Consider the following 18,608-nt stretch of genomic DNA (forward strand, 5'->3'; position numbering starts at 1 on the left):
TGATACACAATCGCTGGCTACAAACTGTATTCACAACATTATTGGTCCCGTTAAATCAGGGAAAGAATTGATTAGGACACTGACCCTCAGTAATGTGTACCACATAATATATTATGCAATCCTATGCTTCACAATCACAGCCTGCCATGTCAACTTCACAGTGCTGCAGCTATTATCTATACTGCACTAACTCTCCCAAATAAAATTACTGCGACCACCTCGACGTACTTGCGCACATCGACCTTTGGAACGGAAGTCACTGCGCTCTCTTTGATTGCCACAGATTGACCCATTGGACAGCGCTCTCGCCGGAGAATTTCAACTGCCACAGCCAATAAGGCGCTAGGGGAGGGCGGGGCTTGTTGAGGTTCAGGAGTGGGGTAGATTTGGGATTTAAAGAGCAAAAGAGAAACTCGGTGACGAGCAGGTAAGAAACTCAACATAAGTTACTGACCTTTGACCAACCAGAGGTATGTTTTTAGACAGTAGAGAGTAAAAGAGAGAAATTGTTGTGAGTAGAACACTTTTCTTTAGCGTCTGTAGCTTTTTGGGAACTTGTCGTTTTTAAACTGCCCAAGCGGTAGTTATCATGATGTAATTGACACGGTATACACAGCCTGAATGTCATCTCATTTTAGTTTTATTGTCGTCAGGAATGTGCTTGTGTAAATGAATAACGGCAGTTATAAGGATTTCATTTTCAAGAATAGCAAAACGGCAACGTGTGTATATCTGACCCCGGTATAAAAAATAATGCATGGATACGTTGGAACTTTTTTTAATGTTAAAATTGTGTAGGAGGAAGAGACGTAATTGAAACCATATATTGTAATTGACAGTTTATGTATTATTGATTTGTGTAGAAATGTAAGATTTTAGAGAACTGCATTGGTACAGACTGTTTGTTAAATGATAATTGTATTGGAGCAAAGTAGGGTTTGCGTGCTGTCCTGCCAAATTATTGTGTTTTTTTGTGGTTAAGACGATTTGTATGCTCTTTAATGTGATGCAGTCAGTGGAGTCTCGCTGTGTTTGTTATTTACGTTTCCACTCTGCTTGGGGTAGGATAATGCCAGTCGTACCAAGGTGTCTCCAAGGCTGTTATTAGCAATCTACAATATATTTAGAACTCCGCTGCTCGCATTTTAACTTCCACTAAACCACTAAAAAGTTACACACTTTTACGTTCAGGCATTTTTATCGTGATTTGGTTTTTGATTTGTGTAATTTATTTTTATATTACGTATACTCTAAATATGCTGTATGTATGGTCCTCTGTGTTTTCTGTGTTTGTACAGCGCTTTGATATGCGTGCATTTATAGGCGCTTTATAAAATTATTATTATTATTACCTGACCTGTGATAGGAGTTAGTTGTGAAGGGTCCTATTGCACTACGTATATGGTTCATCAACTGCATTCGAGTACTGTAGGCAGTATCAGACGACATATTCAAATGAACATCATTTGCGTTTTAGTAATGCACGCACTACTTGAGTGTTGGGATTGCACATTGCATAGGCAAGCCATTTTAACATTTAATCCTCAGTTGCTGATATCAGCAATTTTAATACTGATATCACTAATGTATTGTTGATATCAGCAATTCTATTTTTGAATTATCAAATTCAATCAAAAATAGAATTGTTGATATCAAAAATAGTACCTTTTATTTTGATACTAACAATTGTATTTCCAATATCAACAATTCTATTTTTGATATGAAGAATGGAGTTTTTGATGTCAACTATTTTTATTTTTGTCAACAATTCTATTTCCGATATCAAAAATACATGCTAATGAACATCTGGTCTGAATTTTTTATATACAAACTGCATGCTAATAAACATCTGGGTTCAATTTTGGACTTCAAAAATGCTGAATTAGACCTTTTTAATGGTTTTCAGCTTTTAAACAGTTATAGTTTTCAAGTTAACTATATAATTTTATAACATTTAAAATTGGCAACTTTTTAGGAGCTGAGAACAATTTAAAATATCTAATTAAGCACATTACTAGTTCAGTTAAGGGTTTGAGTGAGTAATTGATAAAGTTAGAATGAAAACCAGCAGACGCAGTCTGTCCCCAGGACCGGGGTTGGGAACCACTGTTATAAACCGTACTGTATTGTTTGAAACATACATCCTGTTTCAGGTTAATGTCAGAAGTTAAACATGTTATTATGAAGGACAATAGATACAGTGAAATTATATATTTACCTTTCTAGTTTTTCTGATGTTTTAGTGAGATGGCTACATTTTTACAAAGTTAAATAGCCTGGTTTCTCAGTGTGTTGACAAATACAACTCGGACATGAACTGGATCAGAGTTAATCAGATTACAAGACTTCTGTCAGTTGAGCCACCCGTTTACAAGTGAACACAGACCTGATCTGCCTTTGGCCAGTATGTGGAAATAGGCCCTGAAAGACGCCATATCCACTTCTCCTCGATCAAAGACATTTCTCCTCCCCAAAAAACATTTACACATCAGTCTGATGACTCTTTTCAATATGTAAATGTAAACAATAATTAATTTTATTACCCACAAGAGAAACACATTTGTTTAATGGATAAAAAGAAACATCTGCGACTTTCAATTGTATACATTCTCCCCCCAGAACTCAAGTTTATTTGCTAACAATGCATCTATACTAATAAGAAATCTGTACTAACGCATCACAGTTCTAGTGATGATGCAATTTAAAAAATAAAGCTTTTCCTATCCAAAGATTTCTTTCAGTTCTTTGTTTAAAAGTAATATTCACATCTGGGTTTACCAGATTTCCAGAGTGAAAAGCTGGAATGTTTATTTTTCTTCAATTCGCTGATGCTGTGGCAACTGTGAAGCCGTTTATAATAACACAGTCATAATTAAAAAAAAAACAAAAAAAAAAACACTGGGGGTTTTCTAAAAAAAAAACAAAAAAACACTGTTTTCTTTCTATTGTAATCTAATCAGAACATAGTAACTGTACACAAAAACAGATTAAAAAATAGATAAGCTATTCCCATTTAAACATGTGACATGCACCTAGTCAGAACTATTAAACAGGTAATGCATGACATTTTATTTTGAATGGCACAAACACAACCTAATAAATGAACTCTCTGCTGTTAACTTGCTGAACACATGCATACTATTTTATACTGTGATTACAATAGCAAAAGCTTGTTACTTGTATTCGCCCCGTGAAGGAAACCTTTAATTTTCTTAAAGACTTTACTATAATTATTTGTTTAATTCCTCATATTCTCTCTCCTACGCATTATAGCACAAATATAAAAAAAAGCCTGTTTGTATTTTGGAATCCTCTGCCTCTATCGCTGTCAGTGTTCTGCAAAGATATTTTTTGGTTCTGTTGTCCGAGTAACAAGCCCAACTTCCCGTTGCTGTTGTCGATGTTTGTTTGATGTTGACATGTACGTGGCAAACGCCAGCCGTCTCAGGGACCGTTTCAATTACAATAGACCAAAGCCATCGTGGAGCCACCTCTGGAGCGGGTGACTTTTGGGACAGCTGGACCTGGACCAGCCTCATTTACACACACAATAAAAAAAACAAAAAAAAAAAACAAAACAACTAAGCTGTCTGAGTCAGTTTAAAAGTGTCTAGTGTAAATGGGTTAAGAGAATCTGAAATAGACAAAAGGTAAAGTAAAGTGAGTGTTATGGAGTTGTTATTCATTAGTGAACTGGGAGCTAGACTGTAGCGTGTTGATTTACATTATTGGGTGGGGATTGATACGTATTCAGGTAAAAGAAAAGTGCTACAATACTTCTGTATCTTTGCATTGCTATAATTTGAACCAAACTGTTTTTACATTTTTATGGTCAGAAACAGACTGACAAAAGAGAAGAGTGAACCAAAGCCATTTTATTTTTTTTTTTTTTATTTTTTGTACAATGAAAAAGCGTTGGCAATTTCAGCACTAAGCTGGCAGCGTTTTTGGGGTCTCATTGCACACTTCACTCCATATAGACAATTCATATTACCATCCCTTATTCATTTTAATATGGTAACAGAAATCAAAAGTTGCAGTATGACAAGACTTGATTGATTGTGATAGAAAAACAGTTTAGGTGTTTGGGTGTCTGGAGATGTTTTCACCTGCGTACCTTAACTTAAACCTTTTGTTGAAAAATGCATCCTAAGAAGTGAAAGCTGAAGTTGGAAGCTTTGAGAAAAAAAAAAAAAAGTTCTATTACTTGGTGTAGACCTAATAAAATAGTGATGCTAAACTTACTAAAACATCCTAACGCAAAGCACTGAAAGAAAATAAAATGTTGGAGACCCTAAACCATTGTGAAACTGGAATAAGCAGTATAAAGCCACAAAACAAGCGAAAGAGATGCTTCAGATTCTTCCATGAGCAGGTCATTTCATTATTTGTATTAAGGGAGCTTCATTTACTGTGCATGTATGAAATAAGTTTAGTTTGACTGATTACTTTGTTGCTACATTCTGTCGGCATATTGATTGAATTCAGGGGTAAGGGCATAGCCATACAGTGTGTATCTACTGCATATCACATGAGCTGCAGCTCTACTCACACCTGCTTTGCCACTTGCAGCCACTGTGGTGACAATAAGACAGGAAAGTAATACATTTTAATGTCTACTACATTATTTTTATTCTTTCTGCATTGCGTCTAATTGTATAATACATTAGTATGAGTGATGCAATAACACTGTATTGGGCTTGTTTGTCACAGTTAAAAAATAGACATATATATGTAGCAGGTGTATGATTTCAGCAGATTACCAATCGATGCACCAGGTTGATCCTCAGTTATATAATGTAAAGGGAGGGGATCCATCTTGTGTTCTTTTTGAGGTACTGAAAATAGGATTTTCGCGGAGTTCAGTAATACAGCAGATTAAACCATTGCAGTACATGGAGTATGTAACATGAAGGGTAAGATAGCTAACGTCATATTTCATGTATGTGGAAAAATATAATTGAGGTTTGTGGTATAAATGGTAGTGGTAAATATAAATGTGGGTATTGTCATCATGGATCCACTAGTAACAAAAATAGAGATGAAACAATACAAGTAGTTGCAAGCTCACTCTTCACGATACACAGATTATCATGATAGTAGCTGTTATTTTTCAATTACTTTTTTAACTGAATAAAAAAAAAAAAATAACAAATTATGTCTTTTTTTTCCACTGTGGAATATGGTCTGCAACACAAGGAAGCTACAGACTTTAAAAAAAGCAAGATTATACCAAGAATGAAAGTACTAGCACACGTGGAAGAAAAATAATGGTCCTTATATTACCATCTAATAGTTGCAAAATATGATACCTTTATTTCAGTCTGTTAAAATGCTCAAGCTTTTTTTCCTCCTGCTTTATTTACACATTTTATTTATGTATTTAAATGTACTTAGAAACAGTACATAATTGCACAATATGAAGCATCTGTATTTCTTTCAATACATTTAATGTACTTGCTTTACACACATACTGCTAACTATTCTCAATTCTTTTTTAAATAGTCTGCAAATTAATAAATTATTTTGTACTATACAACCTGTAAGTATGGAATAGTGCAGTATGGGCATGATGTTCTTTATGCATTTCCTTTTTTGTTGTTATTTCATTTAACATATTTCAATACCGTTATCAACTTTGCCCTAGGTACCGAGGTACACTATGGCTGAGCCTATCAGTTAAGCCTCAGAATAGTTCTAGTAGATATCGATGATTGCACCATACATTTTCGGTGCATTCCTCTCCCTGTGATGTTATTATTTTAATATCATTGCTGTTTAGTAAAAGCTTGTGCACAACAACTGAATGTGAGGGGTAATTACACCTGGGTAGCGTCAAGAGAAAAAGAAAAACAAAACACGACAACAACGTTTGTTACAATCCTAGCAAGTTTAACATACTACAGGTATGCTATTCATCTGTACTGTAGTTTCACATTTTCTTTTAAATTACTTTACTTTTCTACTTTCCTTTTTTGTTGCTGTATTTAAGCTCTTTAAATTTGTAATATTTAGATCTAATTTATCATTTCTATTTCTAGTGGAATCAATTACTAAATCTGTTCCTAATTTTGTACAGCTAGTGGGTTCCCATTCCCGGCTGTGGTTCTTGTCTTCATGGTCACGTGCTGCTGATGTTGCCAAAGCGCTTATTGGTGTGCTTCAAGTTCGCTGCGTGTACCATGTGACACAGGTAGCAGTCAGTGAGACGGTGATGCCACTTTTCCAAGTGCGTATAATACTAATGCCCTCATATCTAAAAACTACCCGATCTGATTGGCTAAATATTTAATGACGATGATACTGACACCTGAAACAACAAATCATGTAAATCTTATGATGGCCTCATTGGTTTAGGAAAAAAAAAAAAAACATTAAATAGTTTTTTTTTCTCATTTCTAAATGACCCACAAAGAAGGGTGCGCACAGACTGAAAGTTTAAGACTGTCTTCTTATTGAATTTGCAAATATGAATCAAAATTGAGTGCTGACACGGTAGATTAAGTTTAAAAATATTTTGATTTGTTGCCACGGAACTGCAGCTATCATCACGGCGCTTTTAACTGATGAGGTGTTTTGAGATCAACATAGGAGAGACAACAAACAAAATGAAAAGTAAATTGCACATGAAATGCTTTCTTTACTTAATATATTATACTGAAATGTGTGTTTTCAAATCTGAATTAATATTTGTGTTCCATTTTTACTAGTTTCAAAATGCTTGATGGTGATATTTTCTGAAAAGGTAGTTTTTAAAGGGAAATAAAGATATACTTAAGTATGTGTATTGTGATTCATATTTAATTTGAAAGGAGTATTTAAGATTATAAAAAATGCAGACAGATTGTGCTTTACTGATTCTTATTCAGTTTTACACGTGCGTGTTAAACAGCAAAGTTGACAGTAGCACTTAGTGCTCTGAGCAGAACTCTCCATAGACAGAATGTTGAGAGCAGAGCGCCGCCCACCTTACTACAGGTGTGTTACTGAAATATGTATTCCAAACAGATTACAGTACTTTGGAATGTAAGATATACAAACTAGACACAAGTTTACGAAAAACGTTTTTTTTTTTTTAAATTCAGTGACAGCTGCATCATCACGCATTGCATTTTGTTAATAATGTAACACCTAATCTTCACTATAAGAACATAAGAACATAAGAAAGGTTACAAACGAGAGGAGGCCATTCGGCACATCTTGCTCATTTGGTTGTTAGTAGCTTATTGATCCCAGAATCTCATCAAGCAGCTTCTTGAAGGATCCCAGGGTGTCATCTTCAACAACATTACTGGGGAGTTGATTCCAGACCCTCACTATTCTCTGTGTAAAAAAATGCCTCCTATTTTCTGTTCTGAATCCCCCTCTGTCTAATCTCCATTTGTGACCCCTGGTCCTTGTTTCTTTTTTCAGGTCGAAAAAGTCCCTTGGGTCGACATTGTCAATACCTTTTAGAATTTTGAATGCTTGAATTAGGTCGCCACGTAGTCTTCTTTGTTCAAGACTGAACAGATTCAATTCTTTTAGCCTGTCTGCATATGACATGCCTTTTAAGCCCGGAATAATTCTGGTCGCTCTTCTTTGCACTCTTTCTAGAGCAGCAATATCTTTTTTATAGCGAGGTGACCAGAACTGCACACAGTATTCAAGATGAGATCTTACTAGTGCATTGTACAGTTTTAACATTACTTCCCTTGATTTAAATTCAACACTTTTCACAATGTATCCGAGCATCTTGTTAGCCTTTTTTATAGCTTCCCCACATTGTCTAGATGAAGACATTCATCAAAGTCAACAAAAACTCCTAGGTCTTTTTCATAGATTCCTTCCCTAATTTCAGTATCTCCCATATGATATTTATAATGTACATTTTTATTTCCTGCGTGCAGTACCTTACACTTTTCTCTATTAAATGTCATTTGCCATGTGTCTGCCCAGTTCTGAATCTTGTCTAGATCATTTTGAATGACCTTTGCTGCTGCAACAGTGTTTGCCACTCCTCCTATTTTTGTGTCGTCTGCAAATTTAACAAGTTTGCTTACTATACCAGAATGTAAATCATTAATGTAGATTAGGAATAGCAGAGGACCTAATACTGATCCCTGTGGTACACCACTGGTTACCACACTCCATTCTGAGGTTTCTCCTCTAATCAGTACTTTCTGTTTTCTACATGTTAACCACTCCCTAATCCATGTACATGTGTTTCCTTGAATCCCTACTGCATTCAGTTTGAGAATTAATCTTTTGTGCGGGACTTTGTCAAAAGCTTTCTGGAAATCTAAATAAACCATGTCATATGCTTTGCAATTATCCGTTATCGATGTTGCATCCTCAAAAAAATCAAGCAAGTTAGTTAGGCACGATCTCCCTTTCCTAAAACCATGTTGACTGTCTCCCAGGACCCTGTTGCCATATAGGTAATTTTCCATTTTGGATCTTATTATAGTTTCCATAAGTTTGCATATAATAGAAGTCAGGCTTACTGGTCTGTAGTTACCTGGTTCAATTTTATTTCCCTTTTTGTGGATCGGGTACGTTTGCAATTTTCCAGTCTGTCGGTACCATCCCTGTGTCAAGAGACTGCTGCATGATCTTGGTTAGCGGTTTGTAAATAACTTCTTTCATTACTTTGAGTACTATGGGAGGATCTCATCCGGCCCAGGGGATTTGTTTATTTTAAGAGCTCCTAGTCCTTTTAACACTTCTGCCTCGGTTATGCTATACTATCTGTGAAACACAATGCGGAAATCCCGACCTAAAACTTAATAATACTAATAAAAATGTCGGCTTTTTTTTTTTTTTTCTTTTGCACATTGAATACACAGAGGGGCGTACTTACAAAGAATTTTCTCAAAACTGATTTGCTGGTAGGATTGGACCGGCAAATCAGATGCTAGTTAACACGAGCAGGAAAACAAGAGCACGCCCACTGTTTGTCTGGTAGAAATACTGCAAGGTAAGCCGTTTGGTGCAGTTTTGTTGATAAACTTAAATAATTGTATTAACTATGCGCGTTACAAAAATGTAATTATTGAATCGATTATCCAGTATTTATATCCATGTATAGGGGGCTCAGACATCAACCCTGCCCACCACCGCCCACTGAAACAGCCCACCCAAGGGACATAATTGGATTCGGGGGGGGGGGGGGGGGGGAGTTGGCCGATTGCGGCCGGTGTACGTTTTACATGGGGGGAGGTGTGTGGCAGAAGGAAGGTCTGCCGTTTAGAAATTGGCAGGGATGGGGTTAATTTCCCCTACCTGCCTGGGTTTATTATGTTCAGGTGGCTGGCGTTGATTAGGTTAATTAATGATCAGTCATCGCCCAGCCACCTGACATAAAAGGAGGCCTCTACTTCTCATTTGGGAGGAGGGAGCTGAGGAAGCAGGTTGGTGTTTGTGGTTTTTGTGATTTGTGAATCCAGTGAAGGCATTTCCCAGCCTGGAAACCTTAATTTTGTAGTTTTGCTTTTTTGTATTGCTTTATTTTTGTTTAAATCCCTTTGTTTTGCCCTTGTGCACTTTTATTTTGTGTTATTTATAATAAAATTAGTTTTTTTTTTTTTTTTTAACTGCAGACTGTCTCTGGGCCTCTATCCACTCGCCAGCCTGCCACACTGTATTTACAGTATAATCGTAAATCTAGAAAAACTACTCACTTCTAAATCTTTTGTAGACATTTTTGTATTACTTTAGTATAAATACATGTTAATTTGGATTCATATGTTGTTTTTTTCTGACTTTATGTGAAAGAAAAGACACACATTTGCCCGTTTTCCCATTGGAAATAGTGATATTTTGAAATATCACTGTCCTGGTCACAAAAACAAAGTTTGTGGGGAATAATAACCATTTTCTATACTTTTGAGGCATAAGCAATTAGGAAATAACACTTACTACCCAGGGACAAAAAAATAAATAAAAATGTGTTATACGGTGTTACCCTGTTACCAAATTAGGCCAGTTACATACACAGGGCTTAAAGTTGGCCAAAATCTTTAGGGGCATCTAGGCCTAGATTTAAAAATGTGGTCGCCAAATAAAAATGTAGGGGCCAAGTAAATACTCTTAGTTAAAATATTTCAGTGACTAATAATTGCTTAAGTCACTTCAAACCCAGACACTTTGGATTTCTGTTTAGCATTTTATGGTTGCAGAACATGATATTATAACTTACTGTATAGAGTATGGATATGAGATTTCTTGTAACCTGGTTGGTCAACAAGCGTGCCTTAATCCACTGCAAAGCCGGATCGAATATACAGTATTCAAAGTATTTAATCATTTTTCCAAATCATTCTGCCTGAAAAAAATGTAAATACAGTACAGCTTGCATTTGCTTGTGTAATTGACCTTTTTCTGGTTTATTAAAGAAAATCTCAGTTCTTGTTGTACGCACCCGATGAACGATATCTGTCAATGTGGTATGCTTATTCAATCTATTTAAATTTAGTATAGCAAAGAAAAATCAAAAAAATGTTTGCAATCAGCAGCAAGCGAACTACTCTATGGTTTTAATGAAAGTAGTAAAAATTAAAAGACTTTGAATAAACTTCATGAACAATCTGAAGTAACTGAACAAAGCACGATTAGCAACAACACGTTGGCTGTACCAGATATTATTAATGATATTACTTTCGCTAATACATTTTGTGACGCAATAGTAGTTTCCAGTACTTGTATCCTATAACATGTAGTTAAAAAGAAATCGTTCACAAACCAGGACCACTTTTTTGTGTTCATATAGGTTTGCGTGGACATCTGGGCAACTTGGTGTGCACGCACATAGTAACTGCATAGCAACCTCGGAGCTGCTGAAAACAAACCAAGACAGACGCTGTTTCCTTAATTAATTGATTAAGGAAAATTATGGAATGGGAAAGATGCCTCTCTGACCGTCAATCACTGAGCATGTAAAAAAAAAGCTGCCCTATCAGGGCCCTGCTCTGAGGGGGAAGTCCCTCCCATCGCCTGTTGAAGACAGACGTCCTCACAGTAACATATCCCCATTTTCTCTCTCACTCCACTGAGACAGGTCACAGATTGCGTCATGCTTTCTTTGCCCGAATTTGGCTGATTTGTCGTTTTTTTTCACCGTCAAATTTGATTTTCACTGTAGAATCACGCTTTCGAACATATTTAGAGAGTGCCACTACCTGATTCTCACGTCAGTTTACTGATTAGAGCTGGTTTCGATCCCTCTTTGGGAGATGGGTAAACGGCCATTACACTCTTTTTACTGCACGAGGCCTCGTGTAGTGTTCATGTACTGTGTGGGGAGCTGTTCTGGTGCTGTAAGGACACCCAGCGGGCTTGCGGCGTCGTTGTCCACGCTGATTTAATCAGCCACAGCGACCACAAAAAAAAAAACGGCTCGGGCCTAGCGCCACTCTCAAGCCTCGGGCTCTACTAGCGCGACTGCCTCGCCGTTGGCGACCACGCCGACTGAATCGGCTGCATACCCCGGCATCGACTGCGGTTTTTCCGTTGACTTTGAGGCTGAGAAAAACAGTGCCTACCCAGCCCCGATTGACTCTGCACTGGGGTAAACATCTTCAGCGCCACCTATAGCCCGGCACCGACCTCGGAACAAGTTGACTCGGCACCGGTTGACTAGCTTCGGAGCTGTCTACAGCCCGGCACCGACCGCGCTACATATCTGCACGGACCATTCGGCATTGACAGCGCTTTTCTCCGCACCGATTGATTCGGCACCGGTGAACCTCTTCGGAGCTGTCTACAGCCCGGCACCGGCCACGCTACCCATCGGCACCAACCGTGGTTTTCTTGACATCGATCCCGGCACCGACCTGATTTGGCACCGGTGAATAGCTTCAGGGCCGGCTACAGCCTGGCACCGACCGCGCTACACATTTGCACCGACCTCGGCGCCGATTGAATCGGCACCGACAGCGCTCTTGAAGCTAGCGAAGACTGTAAGGGCTCAGCAGACCATGCTAGAGACCCTACTGAAATTGCAGGGCAGACTGCCCCCTACCACCAGGCAGCCCCAGCTTCCACAGTCTCTTTCTCCATCCCCACAACCTAGACCTCGTAGCCCAGATGAGCTGTCCTTCACAGTGTCGAGATCGGACATCTCGGACCCAGCCACTTCCATCGGGCAGGCCACGCCGGGAGGCTCCTTACTGCCCTTGCCGCATGTATCGCAGAGGGAAGAGTTCTGGGCGCTAATGCAGCGTGCAGCTGCAGTCATGGACGTTCCCTGGCTGGAAGAACAGGAGGGAAAGGGGAACCGCTTTCTCTAGCAAAAAGGGCACCCACAGCAAGCCCTCCCTTTATGCCAGGACTTCCTGGAATTGGTGCGCTCTTTCTGGAGCAACCCAGCGCTTGCACCCTCCAGAACAGTCTCTGCTGCACACTGCAGGAGCTCAAGAAGCGGGCTTAGGCACGTTCCCCACTATCAGGGACACGGTCACGGTATTGGTGCAAGATTCCACCTTCACCAGGGGGGATAAGGACCCTCTTGCAGAACAACGGATGCCATGCTCAAGAAGGCATACGCATCGGCAGCGCTGTCAGTAAGAGCAGCAAACGCCATGGCCATACTGGTGCTCTGTCAGGCCTAGTTAGCGGTAGAGGCTGCAGGAAAGATCCACAGAGGCAGACAAAGGGGAGCTCCAGATTGTGGCATAGGCGATGACTGACCTAATGGGGGAATGAGGCCAGGCATCAGGGAGGTCGCTGGTAGCAATTAGTGTCCGCTTGCCGGCATTTGTGGCTGACCCAAGCCAAGGTCGTGGAGACCGAGATGGTGGTGCTACTGGATGCCCCCATTACACCGGGGCTCACATTTGGGGCGACCATTGATATGAGCCCACAAAGCCATGGAGGTCGCCTCCAAATTTTCGCGCCATCCGGCTTACCGTCGGCGCCCAAGGTGACATTCACAGCCTGCTTGGGTAAAAGGGTCTGAACACCGCCCTCCACCCCAGAGTAGACAAGCAGGCAGAGGCAGAGCTGGAGGCAAGGGACCAGCGCCAGCCAGGGGTAACCGGTTCTCCGGCTGGAGACCGAGGCAGGGACCTTAGAAAGACCCGCCCCCTCACAAACCCAAGGGAGACCGCTCCTGAGGGGCTCTGGCTGTCACCAAACCCCCCCACAACCGGACTGACCAACGGCAACGACCCATGGCACGGCTATCAACAATGAGACACGGACATGCTCTACATTTCCGCAAAGGTCCGCCACCCTTCAGGGTGTGCTCCTCGCCACCGTCGAACCAGCGAGAGCGATACTTCTTCAACAGGAGATCACCAATCTTCAACAGTAGAACGCTGTACTCTTGGTAAGTCAAAGCGATGCCCTCCGTCTTTACTCCAGGTACTTCCTGGTGCCCAAAAGGGACGACAGTTTGAGACCAATTCTGGACCTCAGGGTCCTCAACTTGTTCCTCAAAAAGAGGAAGTTTAGTATGTTGACAGCACATCAACATCGATAATGGATAATTGCAAAGCATATGACATGGTTTATTTAGATTTCCAGAAAGCTTTTGACAAAGTCCCGCACAAAAGATTAATTCTCAAACTGAACGCAGTTGGGATTCAAGGAAACGCATGTACATGGATTAGGGAGTGGTTAACATGTAGAAAACAGAAAGTACTGATTAGAGGAAAAACCTCAGAATGGAGTGTGGTAAGCAGTGGTGTACCACAGGGATCAGTATTAGGTCCTCTGCTATTCCTAATCTACATTAATGATTTACATTCTGGTATAGTAAGCAAACTTGTTAAATTTGCAGACGACACAAAAATAGGAGGAGTGGCAAACACTGTTGCAGCAGCAAAGGTCATTCAAAATGATCTAGACAAGATTCAGAACTGGGCATACACATGGCAAATGACATTTAATAGAGAAAAGTGTAAGGTACTGCACGCAGGAAATAAAAATGTACATTATAAATATCATATGGGAGATACTGAAATTAGGGAAGGAATCTATGAAAAAGACCTAGGAGTTTTTGTTGACTCAGAAATGTCTTCATCTAGACAATGTGGGGTAGCTATAAAAAAGGCTAACAAGATGCTCAGATACATTGTGAAAAGTGTTGAATTTAAATCAAGGGAAGTAATGTTAAAACTGTACAATGCACTAGTAAGATCTCATCTTGAATATTGTGTGCAGTTCTGGTCACCTCGCTATAAAAAAGATATTGCTGCTCTAGAAAGAGTGCAAAGAAGAGCGACCAGAATTATTCCGGGCTTAATAGGCATGTCATATGCAGACAGGCTAAAAGAATTGAATCTGTTCAGTCTTGAACAAAGAAGACTACGTGGCGACCTAATTCAAGCATTCAAAATTCTAAAAGGTATTGACAATGTCGACCCAAGGGACTTTTTCGACCTGAAAAAAGAAACAAGGACCAGGGGTCACAAATGGAGATTAGACAGAGGGGGATTCAGAACAGAAAATAGGAGGCATTTTTTTACACAGAGAATAGTGAGGGTCTGAAATCAACTAGTAATGTTGTTGAAGCTGACACCCTGACAACCTTCAAGAAGCTGCTTGATGAGATTCTGGGATCAATAAGCTACTAACAACCAAACGAGCAAGATGGGCCGAATGGCCTCCTCTCGTTTGTAACCTTTCTTATGTTCTTATATCCTCCAGTCTGTCCAACCGGGCGACTGGTTCATATCGATCGACCTGCAAGACGTCTACTTTCACATCCAGATCTGTCCCGCGCACATTAAATATCTACGCTTTGCCTTTCAAGGCAACGTGTATGAATTCTGCATGCTGCCATTTGAATTCTGCTGCTGCCATGCCCCGCACATTTTCATAGTGCATGAATGCAGCACTGGCTCCACTCAGGCTGCGGGGTATTCGGATCCTAAACTATCTGGACAATTGGTTAGTTTGTGCGCATTCCAAAGCACGCGCAGGGGCACACACAAAACAGGTCATAGATCATGTGACGAAGTTAGGGCTGTCAATACATCAATAGAAGAGCAACTTCGTACTGTCTCAGTCCACAGTGTTCCTTGGGATCAAACTGAACTCTGTGAGCATGCTTGCCTCACTGTCGGAAGACAGATTTGGTCGTTGGAGGCCACACTCTCCCTATTCAGAGAGGATGCACAGAAACTTGCGTTCCATCAGGGCAGTTCACCGGTGTAGACAACAAGGCAGCAGACCTCCTGTCCAGAAGAGCTCAGGACAGCTGGGTGTGGAGATTGCATCCTCTAGTGGTGCAGCAGATTTGGGACAGGTTTCATAATGCACAAGTCGACCTTTTTGCCACAGCTGAGTCCACTTATTGCTCTCTCTGGTTCTCCATAGAGAGACGGGGGGGCCCCCTGGGAGTAGACGTGCTAGCTCACCCCTGGCCACAGGGGCTCTTGTATGCGTTCCCTCCGCTACAGTTATTACCCCTGACACTAGAGAGGATTAGGGTGGAGAGAGCACAGGTTTTGCTGGTTGCACCTAGATGGCCGAGACGCCCCTGGTTTGCTCTCCTCTCCGACATGTTGTCGGATCAGCCTTGGCAGCTCCCACTACGCAAGGACCTCCTGAGCCAAGCGGAGGGGCTATTATGACACCCAAACCCAGCCCAGCTCCAACTCTGGGTCTGGCCATTGAACGGAGCCATCTATTTAGACGAGGTTTGCCAGATGCTGTAGTAGAGACACTACAGTCTGCTAGGGTGCAGAGCACTAGAGCCCAGTTGTCCAAGACTGATGCATTGCCGAAGATCACGATTCGGTGACCTGCCCTATTGAGACAATACTAACCTTCTTACAACACCTGTTTGATGCAGGAAAATCAGCATCCACTTTGAAGGTATACCTGGCAGAAATATCAGTGTGCCACGACAAATGTACTCTGTCACCTGGGGCACATTTCCTGGCAGTGCAGTTTCTTAAAGGGGCTCAGAGGCTTTGTCCTCCCATGAAAAGTATGGTCCCCAAGTGGGATCTAGAACTGGTACTGCGGGTCCTTATGGGTCCCCCATTCAAGCCTATGGCATCGGCAGAACTGCCCCCTGTTTCTTTGAAGGTGGCTTTTTTAATAGTCATTACGTTTGCCAGAGGAGTAAGTGAGCTTCATGCGCTGTCCATCGATGACACATGCATGGCTTTTACGGGGAATGACTCACGGGTAACATTAAGAAGAAACCCAGCCTTTTTGCCAAAGGTGGTATCTTCATTCCATATTAACCAACTAGTGGTTTTGGAAACTTTCACCCCCCTACACGAGTCGGAGGAGGACTGTAGACAGCACATGCTTCGCTCAGTTCGGGCTCTGTGTTGTTACCTGGATAGGATGGTGTCTTGGAGACAATCCAACCAGCTGTTTGTCTGCTATGGGTCCCGCTCTAGAGGTCAGGCCCTATCGAGGCAACGTCTAGCGCACTGGGTGGCAGATGCGATACGCTTGGCGCATGAACAAACGGATTCCCCCTTACCAGGAGACATTACGGCCCATTCTACCAGGAGCCAGGCAACTTTACGGGCTCTCCCGCATGGCGCCTCCTTTGATGAACTATGCAATGCTGCTACATGGAGAGGTAGTCAGACATTTGCACGTTTTTACCACTTAGACGTGGCAAATCGAGCGAGACCCTCTCTGGGCTCTAGGGTGTTGGAGGCGGCATGCCCTTAGGTGTCATGTGGGCTCTGTGGCTATCGCCGTGAGGCTGTACTTTAGGTAATCTGCAGTCACGACAGCTTTGGTACAGCTTCCCATTTGGTAATGGTTGTCATTAATTAAAAGGGAACGTTAGGTTATTACCATAACCCTGGTTCCCTGAAAGAGAATGATAACCATTACCCTTCGAGGTCGTGTCCCCAGCTGACCTCTGATTTCGAACGAAAATGGCGATATGTTACTGTGAGGAAGTCCCTCTTCAACAGGAGGTTGGAGGGACTTCACCCACACAGCAGGGCCCTGATAGGGCAGCATTTTTTATATGTGCTCAGTGATTGACGGTCAGAGAGGGCTCTTTCCCATTTGGTAATGGTTGTCATTTTCTTTCAGGGAACCAGGGTTATGGTAATAATCTAACGTTTTAATTCGTTCCTGATCTGCCCACTCCCACAGTCTCTAATGGTCTATGCATATTAAAAAATTATCGCAGACACTAATTTTGTTGAGCCCTGATATAATAATGGTATGTCCCGTTCCCTTAGCTGCACAAATGCAGTTCATTTTGGTTTTACTGAACACAGATTGAATGTCAAAAACCCTTTGATCCAGTTTACCTTGGAACAAACTACCACTGCTGCAACCTACTGCAGTTTTTTGGGGGGTTTCTACTGTATAATCTAAGATGATTATTTTTGTCAATCGCTGAGCATACTGTACTGTAGATCAGCGGTTCTCAAACTTTTTGTTTGCGGACACACTGCTCACTGAAAAATAAGCACATAAAAAAATCACTATAGGGCAATTCCAGCGTTATGGATGTGACATTTGCACACAAAATTCAACTTTGTTACCATATACAAGGCCTCATTTAAATAATTAACTAAATATGATACACTATCTAGATAATGTGCTTTTTGAACTGTGTTAAAATTTCAACTTTGGTTATGGATGTGACAGAAATGGACAAGCATTGCTGGGTCACTTCACATGTTCTCAAAAGTCTGTGATTTGTGGAACATACAATCAAAACATTAAATGTCATTTTGTAAGAACAACTTGGCAGCTCTCAAAAATCATGTAGTAATACATCAGGTTTTTAATATTTTCATAGCATAGCTTGAAGTGCAGCGTTATGGATGTAACGCTTTCTGAATTTTATTCAAGAAATGTATTTAATTTTTTAAAAATTTTTTAAAACACTTTAAATTGACATTCGCCATTGGAAGCCCAGACAAATTGATATCAAGATATCAATTCTGATTAAAGTGCATTTATTACAGTATTGTATTCTTATAGTAATCTTTTTAAATATTTCAAATGAGTTGTGCCACTACTCAGAATGAACTATTTAACCAGGAAATGTATAATAACCAAAAAAAAAAATACAATGAGGGAAATATTTTTTAATAAATTGGAAACACAGCCCTCTTGACAGCAGTTACTGTATCCTCAACAAATAACAATTACAGGATTAATAGTAACGTTCCATTTAAGTAACAATTAAGGTTTCAAAAATTGACAAGTAGTATCGGTGGAAATAAGTACAAACTTTTAAAGCAGATACATTTGAACTAATACTGCTATTTCTCTGTTGGCTTCATAGCTTCCAAAACATTTGAAATTGAAGGAATCTATGAAACGGGGAGTTTTTGTTGACTCAGAAATGTCTTCATCTAGACAATGTGGGGAAGTTATAAAAAAGGCCAACAAGGTGCTTGGATATATTGTGAAAAGTGTTGAATTTAAATCAAGGGAAGTAATGTTAAAACTGTACAATGCGTTAGTAAGACCATAATTATTCCGGGTTTAAAAGGCATGTCATGTGCAGACAGGCAAAAAGAATTGAATCTGTTCAAGACTGAATAAAGAAGACTACACGGCAACCTGATTCAAGCATTCAAAATTCTAAAAGGTATTGACAATGTCGACCCAAGGGACTTTTTCGACCTGAAAAAAGAAACAAGGACCAGGGGTTCCTAATGGAGATTAGACAAAGG

The 18,608-nt window shown here is 40.5% G+C and overlaps 1 protein-coding gene across 2 annotated transcripts in view; it reads left to right on the plus strand.

The window, feature by feature from the left end:
• The first annotated feature begins 353 nt into the window (after window positions 1–353).
• The window catches only part of LOC121318627 (kelch-like protein 13), a 164,789-nt gene continuing 146,534 nt past the window's right edge, over window positions 354–18,608 (plus strand). The window contains exon 1 of one of the 2 annotated variants that reach the window (XM_041255507.1): window positions 354–427. The gene's annotated coding sequence lies outside the window, so the exon portion shown is untranslated. The remainder of the gene's footprint in view (window positions 428–18,608) is intronic. The other variant, XM_041255509.1, reaches the window with a different exon arrangement.

The sequence above is a fragment of the Polyodon spathula genome, chromosome 7 (genome assembly GCF_017654505.1).
Source record: "Polyodon spathula isolate WHYD16114869_AA chromosome 7, ASM1765450v1, whole genome shotgun sequence".
Taxonomy (NCBI): domain Eukaryota; kingdom Metazoa; phylum Chordata; class Actinopteri; order Acipenseriformes; family Polyodontidae; genus Polyodon; species Polyodon spathula.